The sequence below is a fragment of the Nicotiana sylvestris genome, chromosome 6, assembly GCF_000393655.2.
Source record: "Nicotiana sylvestris chromosome 6, ASM39365v2, whole genome shotgun sequence".
NCBI classification, from domain to species: Eukaryota; Viridiplantae; Streptophyta; class Magnoliopsida; order Solanales; family Solanaceae; genus Nicotiana; species Nicotiana sylvestris.
The window spans coordinates 76,837,537-76,847,464 of NC_091062.1; the positions used below are offsets into that span (position 1 = coordinate 76,837,537).

The 9,928-nt window shown below is 39.3% G+C and overlaps 1 non-coding gene across 1 annotated transcript; it reads right to left on the reverse strand.

Moving 5' to 3' along the window:
• Window positions 1–8,739: 8,739 nt before the first annotated feature.
• Window positions 8,740–8,846, reverse strand: LOC138872224 (small nucleolar RNA R71). Its single transcript, XR_011400693.1, has one exon. It is a non-coding gene; the product is annotated as a small nucleolar RNA R71 (small nucleolar RNA).
• Between the last annotated feature and the right edge of the window lie 1,082 nt (window positions 8,847–9,928).

Sequence of the window (9,928 nt, forward strand, 5' to 3'; positions counted from 1 at the left end):
ATACAAATAATACCTTTTTTCGGATAATTTATAAAAAGTATCTGAGAAGTTGTATGATCTTTGACATGTTGTAGAAGAATTTTCTGGCAGAATTTACCATGCAACCGTCATTATTTGTAAATATGAAAGGACGTCTAGTTCGTTCTATTTAAAGTTCCAGACACGTGGCGGGTATCAACGGGTTCTGATGCCACAATAGTTACCAAGGTCATGATGACCTCGCCTATAAGAACTGTCTTCTTCCTTTGTCCTTATTATCTTTTGCTCGAACGTCCTTCTGCAATTCTCCAAACTCTATTGTTGCTTTTCTAAAGAAACTTTTGATCTTTTCACTTCTTATCTTTCCTCATATTCCTATCACAACCTCCAATGGCTTCTCCAAATGTCACAATTCAAAATCAACCGTCGTGATGACACATATCGTGGAACTAGGCCAGCCTCTACTTAACAACTCATCACAGTAACAATAACTTTAAAGAAATAAAAATGGAAGCATTTAACATTAAATAAACTTTTTTGAAAACAGAATAAATCCCAAAATATGATACAATCCAACCCAAAACTGGAGTGTCACTGAGTACTATCATTCCGTAGTCCCAAAGTAAATATGCAGAATAGGGAGATATACCGGAATACTGTTCTGTAATCCCAAAGTAAATATGCAGAATAGGGGGATCTACCAGAATACTGTTCTGTAGCCCCAAAGTAAATATGCAGCTCAAACAATGGAAATAACAGCTACAACAAGAAAACCTACAATTTCGACTAAGTACCAGTCAAGGAAAAACAGAAATTTCACTAAACATGTTGAACAGAGTTCACATAAGAAATTAAGGGAAGTAAACTGGCTATTCTAATCTAACAGGATACTACACATGTTGATATAACTCAAATAAGAAGAAGAACAGGTTATTACTCAGTGAAAATCGGGTTTTTACAACAATTAGCCTGTGTATGTACTCGTCACCCCACGTACACGACACTCACATATAAAAATAGTACCAAATCCTAAGGGGAGCTCCCCCACACAAGGTTAGGCAAGCCACTTACCTCAAACCAAGCTTGATCAATCAGTCAAAATGCCTTTCCCATGAATATCCAGCTCCGAGTGGCCCAATAAATTACATAACGTAAATATAGCTACAAGAAACTAAGCTAGCTAATGAAATCAAAGCTAAAGCAAGAAATTAGAAAAACGCCCAAAAAGTTTCCCCAGTCCCACGTCTCAAAATTGGGTAAAAGTCACAAAGTATGAACACTCATTCACTCATGAGTCCAACCATACTAAAATTAGCCAATTCCGATCACAACTCGACCTTCAAAACTCAATTTGTGGTTTATGAAGTTTCTACAATTTTTCCCAAATTTCTATCTCAAAGTACTAATTAAATGATCAAATCAGTGATATATTCATGTATATTAATCAAATCCGCGTTAGAATCACTTACCCCGATGAATTTCTTGAAAACCCCCATGAAAAATCATCTCAAACCGAGCTCCCAAGGTCCAAAATTGAAATAATAACCTAAGCCTCAGCTATATAGTACATCCTCTGAACTCACCATGTGCGCTCCACACAATTCCAAGTACGGCCGCACATCCCAGCTCTTGCGATGCGGTCGCACAAAAATTGTGCGGCTGCACTCTATTGGTGACTGCATTGTCAGGCTTTAGTATTTTGGCCATAACATTTTCTACAGATGTCCAAATGATGACTTATTTACCTTTATGAAAACTAGACACGAAAGGCTACAACTTTCGTTTTGAATAATCTCAAAGATCCTTGTAGATCAAAAGATATAAGCTTCTGAAGTCGGACCAACGAATCTGAGAGTTCTTGAGTGCGGCCGTGCGGTCGCACACAAAATTGTGCGGTCCACACAATTCCTCTGAGGTCCGCACTTCCCTTTTTTCTTAGCACTCCAAAAATGTGCGGTCCACCTTTCCAAAGACTCCCAGAACAACATTAGAGTGCCGAAAAGTCCGTACTCGGTCAAAACTCCTTCCAAAACTCACCCAAGGCCCCCGGGACCTCAACCAAATATACCAACCAATCCTAAAACACCATACGAACTTAGTCGAGCCCTCAAATCATATCAAACAATGCTAAAATAATGAATCATCCTCTGACTCAAACTTAAAGAACTTGAAACTTCCAAATTCGACAACTGATGCCGAAACCAACCAAACCACATCCAATTAACCCCACATTTGGCGCACAAGTCAAAATCAACATTACGTACCTACTCAACATCTAAACCACATCCAATTCGACCGACTGACCCCGCCACTGAATCTTTACTGATGCAATGTTCTTTGACCTTAGCTTTCGAACTTGCCTGTCCAAAATAGCCATTGGCTCCTCAACATAAGATAAATCCTTGTCCAACTGGACTGAGCTGAAATCCAACACGCAAGACAGATCGCCGTGATACCTCTGTAGCATTGAAACATGAAATACCGGATGAACTCCTGCTAGGTTGGAAAGTAAAGCAAGCTCATAAGCAACCTCCCCAACTCGCTGCAACACCTCAAGGGACCAATAAACCTTGGGCTTAGCTTGCCCCACTTTTCGAACCTCATAACGCCCTTCATAGGAGAAAACTGAAGCAAGACCCGCTCTCCAACCATGAATGAAACATTGTGAACCTTCCTGTCCGCATAACTCTTCTGTCTGAACTGGGCTGTGCGAAGTCTCTCCTGAATCACCTTAACCTTCTCCAAGGCATCCTGAACCAAGTCTGTACTCAATAATCTGGCCTTGCCTAGCTCGAACCAACCCACTGGGGACCGACACCGCCTACCATACAGAGCCTCATACGGTGCCATCTGAATGTTGGACTGATAACTATTGTTGTAGGCAAAATTTGCATGTGGCAAGAACTGATCCCAAGAACCTCCAAACTCTATCAAACATGCAAGGAGCATATCCTCAAAAATTTGAATAGTGCGCTCGAACTGCCCGTCCGTCTGTGGGTGAAATGTTGTTTTCAACTCCACCCGAGTACCTAACTAATTTTGTAGGGCTCTCCAGAACCATGATGTAAACTGCGTACCCCGATCAGAGATGATAGATACCGGTACGCCATGAAATCTGACAATCTCATGGATATACACTCGAGCCAGCTGCTCGAAGAATATGTAGTCATCACATGAAAGAAATGAGCTAACTTGGTCAGCCTATCCACAATAATCCAAACTGCATCAAACTTCCGCTGAGTCTGTGGGAGTGCAATAACGAAATCCATAGTGATTTGTTCCCGTTTCCACTTCGGAATCTCTAACTTCTGAAGCAACTCACCCAATCATTGATGCTCATAATTCACCTGCTTGCAATTTGGGCACCAAGCAACATACTCCACTATATCTTTCTTCATCCTCCTTCACCAATAAATGCTTCCTCAAGTCCTAATACATCTTTGCTGCACCCAGATAAATAGAGTACCGCGAGTTGTGAGCCTCCTGAAGAATTAACTCATACAAACTGTCCACATTAGGCACATATTGCCTGCCCTGCATTCTTAAAGTACCATCATCCCCAATAGTGACCGCCTTAGCATCACCGTGTTGGACCGTGTCCTTCAGGACAAGTAGATGGGGGTCATCATACTGACGCTCCCTGATACGATCATAAAGAGAAAACCGATAGACCACACAAGCCAATACTCGACTCGGCTCAGAAATATCCAATCTCACGAACTGGCTGGCTAAGGCCTGAACATCCAACGCGATGTCTTCTTCGTTGTTTGTAGATAAGCTAAACTCCCCAAAGCTAAGGTCAAAGAACATTGCATCAGCACACAAAATTGTGCGGCCCGCACACTCCTCTACTGCCTGAAGTGCGTTAGCACTCCCAAAATGTGCGGTCCGCACTTACAAAGACCCCCAGAACAACATTAGAGTACCGAAAAGTCCGTACTCACTCAAAACTCACCCCAAAACTCACCTGAGGACCCCAAGACCTCAAACAAACATACTAACCAATCCTAAAATAGCATAAAACTTAGTTGAGCTCTCAAATCACATCAAACAACGCTAAAATTACGAATCATCCTCCGATTCAAACTTAAAGAACTTGAAACTTCCAAATTCGACAACCGATGTCGAAACCAACCAAACCACATCCGATTGATCCCAAATTTTGCAAACAAGTTAAAATCAACATTACAGACCTACTACAACTTTCGGAATCGGAATCCGACCAAGACATCAAAAATTCCACTACCGGTCCAAAACTCCAAAAATTCGACTTTCGTCATTTCAAGCCTAATTGAGCCACGGACCTCCAAAACACAAATTTGGACATGCCCCTAAGCCCAAAATCACCCAACGGAGCTAAAAAATTGACAAAATTCCATTCTAAAGTCGCCTTCATATTGTTCTGACTACAATCTAAATTCTAAGACTTAAGCTCCCATTTAGGGACTAAGTGTCCCAAAACACTCCAAAAACAAAAATAAAGCCTCCCAGCAAGTCGCAATAGCAGAAAATAGATATGGGGAAAGTAGTTAATAGGGGATCGAGGTTATTACTCTCAAAACAACCAGTCAGATCGTTACATGCGACCTTTTGAAGGTTTTGTGAAGAAGGTGAATCAGGTTTAATTTATCAGAAAATTCAGACAAGGGAGTGAATTGTTAGGTGTTTGCTATAATTTTCTTGCTATATTTGGTTTTCCTATCTGTTGAAGGAAAGGGCAAAATATTTACCATAATTAGGTTTTCCTTCTTGTAGAAGAAAATATAAATCTCCTATATTTAGCAAGTCTTTTTTCCTGTAGGAAAAGGTTTGGATTTCTATAAATTGAGGACACTTCCTTCTCATTCATAGCATCCGCAATGTATCCATAAAGGGTTTAAGAGTATTGTTTAGGGAGAGAACTTTTCAGGACAAGTATTAGTATACCACTTGTATTTGCATCTTTGTGATGTTGTTCTCTCGATATTGTGTACTCTCTTTTATATAGTGGATTGCTCATCTCCACCTGGACGTAGGTCAATTGACTGAATTACATTAAATGTTCGTATCTCTTTTGTTATATTTTTATTTTGTTTTCTAATTTATCATCGTTAAGGGTTTATGTTACTAGCTTCCGCATTTAGGGGCGCATGCACCTTTGTGCAAGTGGTGTCATCCGACACCGCTTCATCGAAAATTTGATCAAAATATATATTTATCGGATTTTGTGAGTTTAGTCGGGTTCCCAGGTGCGGGCTCGGGTTTGACTTTTTGGTTAAATTTGAGTAAATGTGTAAATATTCGATCTTTATCGTTTGGGTTTGCGTCCTATGGCATTATTGATGATTTTGAGTTGCTTTACGCTAGTTTCAAGCCGTTCGGAGCATGATTTAAGCGGGATAACGCTTTTAGGGTATCGATTGGGCTTATTTGAGGTAAGCGTCTTACCTAACTTTGTTGGAAAAAAAATTCTGCTAATTTTAATTATTTGCTACATGCGGGGGTGATGCATATATGAGGTGACGAGCATATATGCATGTGTCAGGGTTAATCATGCTCGGGGGTAAATTATATGATTAATTTGCTTTTTAGAATTATGTGACCTTCTTGTTTCATATCTTACTTGGCTTCTAGACTACTAAGAATGTGAAATTAAATGCTAAAAACCAAGATTTAGCTTTTCATAACCTGATTAAAATTTGACGGATTTTCGTGAAACTATTGATGTGCATGCTTAATCACTAATATATTGCTACGACCGTTATTCTTGAGATATTGGATTCTATACTTGAATTGAAGATAATTTTTGAGACTTGTTGAGACACGTACACAATAAGGTTCTTGAGATTTATTAAATTATTGTTGTCTTGAAAGTTGTGATTGATATTCATTTGGAATATCTGCTTAAACACTCTCCTTGATGTTATTCATATTGCCTACCTTGATTGTCATTAATATACATATTCTTGGTGAGGAAGAGTGTAAAGCACGAAGGTTGATGTCGTGCTATTGCATAAACATTATCATGTGAGGAAGAGTGTAAAACACGAAGGGTGATGCCATGCCATTTCATTTACATTATCATGTGAGGATGAGAGTAAAAGAATGAAGGGTGATGCCGTGCCATTCATCTATATTATCATGATCTCATTTACATTGTCATGTGAGGTTGATAGTAAAAGCACGAAGGGTGATGCCGTGCCATTTTATTTACATTATCATGTGAGGATGAGAGTAAAAGCACGAAAGTTGATGTCGTGTCATTTCATTTACATTACCATATTTTTATATTATCATGTGTTCATGGCACGAAGCGTGTTTCCATGCAGGCGATATCTTTTCGTTGTGTATACATTCATTCCTTTATCTTGAGTTATTACTATTGCACCTATGTCTTCTATGTGGCTTGTCGTTGTTGTTCTATCTTGTCCTCTATTTCAATTGTTGTTGTGTTATCCATGTCTTCTATCTGTTTAACTTGCAAATATCATGCTTTCCTTCTTGTTTTTCATATCTTCATCTGTGTCGTTTCTCATTTGTTGCACTTTCGTATAAGCCTTCTACCATGCTAGCTAGTAAAATTTATGTTCATCTATCTTAAATGTTATCATTACTTCTATGCCTTCTATCTAGTCTGTTATTGTTTTACATATGCACAGTGTTGCTCGTTATTACTTCATTTGTGTCTCCCACTTTATCGTTATTGTTATTGGAATTTTATCACCTGGTTGGTACTTTTATACGTATGCTCGGTGAGAAAGAGATAAATGCACGAAGGGTGTTTCCGTGACAATTGATTTGACCTACATTCATGTATTTGGTGAATATGAGATAAATGCACAAAGGGTGTTGCCGTGCCATTTGATTTGATATCTTGAGTACATTTCTCACATCATGAAAGTTATTGATGTTTGGCTATAATTACATATTTTTAGTGCATTATTTACCTTATAATTGAGGGCTTTAATGCTAAACTATACTATATTTGTACTTAATTGAGTCTATTTTATATGTAAGTACGTTGAAGACAAAATTGGGAACAAAGTAGAGAGTTTATGTGTATTTTATACACAACAAGAATGGAGTTATGATTATTTGATTATTGGATATACATGGATTAAAAGTTAACATTACAAAGGAAGCAAAACAATGAAGAGAAACAATTGAAAAAGAAGAGAAAAGAAATAGAGAAGTTAGGCAGCTAGCACTAACGAGAGAAATCAGAAAATGAGAATTGAAGCAGCAAAGAAGTCAGCGACGCGAGCCTTGTTGCTCGCATAGAGCATGCGACGCGAGGATTAAAGCTAGCAATTGAGCTTGCATCGCGCAGGCTAAAGCGAGGAGGAGCTCACATCAGATGTTGCGATGCACAGTGTAACGCGAGGTGAAGCTCGCGTTTTTCCTCGCGAGGCGAGCTCTGTAACAAGGGTGTTTCGGATTTTTAAAGCCTATTTTGTTTTCTATGTAGTTTTGGACTTGATTATTTCGTTTTGGTCTATTTTATACATATATTAATAGTCACTAAACATCATTTTAGAGGTGTTTTGCGACCGGAGGCAAGAACATCACGTGGACAACTTGTGGAGGAGAAAATCATCTGAGTTCTTCATCCCTTTATCTTTTCTTTGTAATTAGTTTATGCACAATACTTGAAAAATTGTTACTATGAACATGAGTGGCTAAGCACTCTAGTTCTGGGGTTGTGATTTAGCCATGAATATTGTTGTTTAACGTTGACTTAACCTTGATTACAGTTCACTAATATATGGTTGTTTCTTCAATTCTGTGATTACTTGCTTAATTGTCTGGCCGGCAGTTAGGTTCTATTTACTATTTATGCTATGCTTGGGGAAACCATGTTTAGATTAGAGAAGAATTGAAGAGAGTACGATCTTAATTCTTAGGGGCGGGGGTGTATTTATGGTTAGGATAGGAATATACCAAGTTACCGTGCTTAATTAAATATTGTAATCTTAATGCGTTCTTGATAGATTGATTCCATAGGAATATAGGCATTAATCTATTTTGAATAGACAAGTAGTACTTCGGGAGAAGGTTATGAGAGTAATTGTTCGATTAATTAGCAACCATGAGTGAATTGTATAAAAGTCTCTGTGGTTTCGACACTCGACTTATCATTTTATTACTTGTACAACCACGTACACTTGCGTGTGCGTTTGATAGCAACAAATTTTTGGCGTCGTTGCTGGGGACTTGAATATTGACTACTTTCTAGTTTTTGCTTTCATTGTTTATTTTGTCGAGTCTAACTTTACTTGATTGTTGCTCTGATCTTAGGAGCTTTAATTGAATGTGCATGGTCAGAAACCAAGACAGACTTCAAGGCTTTGACCCCTTACCTGAGAGAACATTTCATAGGAGTTGAGGGAAGCAAAGGATAAAAATAATCTTCAGGCACTTGTTCAATTTCCTGTGACCATGACAGAGAAGCAACATATGGTTGTTCAGGAGGTGGAAATGCTAGCATTGCTAATGTCACTTCCAGCATTGTGAAGTTGAGGATCACCGGGCACTTGGAGCTAAAAGATAGCATGATCCAGCTACTTCATGTGAATGGGCAGTTTATGGGTTCTTGGAGATTAGTGATACTTATATCACTAACGGATTCACTCCAGACTATGTGAGGCTCACATTTTCCCGTTCTCTCTGTTGGGCGAAACAAAGCGATGGTTGAAGGCGGAACTAGCTAATTCTATTACATCATGGAATGATCTCACAAGGAAATTTTTGGCAAGGTTCTTCCCTTCGGGGAAAACTGCAAAGATCAGAAGTGAGATAGTCACCTTCAAACAGAAATCGTGGGAGTCTCTATACTCAGCTTGGGAGAGGTTCAAGGGGCTGCTCAGAGACTGTCCTCATCATAACTAAACAAACAAAGTTAGCTCACACTTTCACAGAAGGGATACATTCTGAGACATAAATTGTGGTAGATGCTGCAGCTGGGGGTCAAATGTTGGAGAAACGCTTTGACGTGATATATGCATTATTGAACAAATTCTCCAAAAGCAATCCGGATTGGCAAGAGAAATGGGCAGACACACGATGCAAAAAATTTGCAGGAGTTCTCGAGTTAGATGTCGTCTCGGCATTCTCAGCGCAGATTTCTATATTGACCAACCAAGTCAATTAGAATACCTTGGTTATTAACAAGCAACAAGCTCAACCAGTGCAACAGGTTCAAGTGTTTTTTGAAGTATGTGGAGAGGGTCACACGAGCGACTTATGCCCAGTTAATCCAGAGAGTCTATCTACTTTATGGGTAATGCAAATAGGGGCCAGACAAACTAATATGGGAACACTTACAATCCCAACTGGAGGAACCACCCAAACGTTTCTTGAGGCGGAAACCAAGAAGCTCAAAATCAATACCGACCACAAGCACCTCAACAACAATATAGACCACCTCAGGCTGAACAATAGGCAACTTCAACAAGTCACCTTGAGGAAATGATGAAGAAATTGATGGCTGACCAGCAGGCCCAAGCCGCAGTGAGAAATTTGGAGCACCAAATGGGATAACTTGCCAGTGCCCAAAATACTCGATCAGTTGGACCTCTTCCAAGTGACACTAAAGCTAATCCTAACCATCCATTAATGTCGTGTCATTGAGGAATGGGAGACAATTAGGAGAAGTCCAGTCGAAAAAGAGAAAACATGTGACTTTTAATGAGAGGCCAGCCACTATAGAATCAAAATCAGAAAAATCAAAGGAGTCAGAGAAGCCAGCTAAAGAGGCGATGGTTGAGCAACTACCACCATTAGTTGCGAGGCCACCACCTCCGTTCCCTCAAAGATTGCAGAAAGTGAAGAATAATGCCGCGTATAAAAAGTTTCTTGATATTTTGAAGTAAGTGCAAATCAATATTCCACTGGTAGACATCTTGCAAGAAGTGCCCAAATATGCAAAATACATCAAGGACATAGTGGAAAATAAAAGGAGGCTGACTGA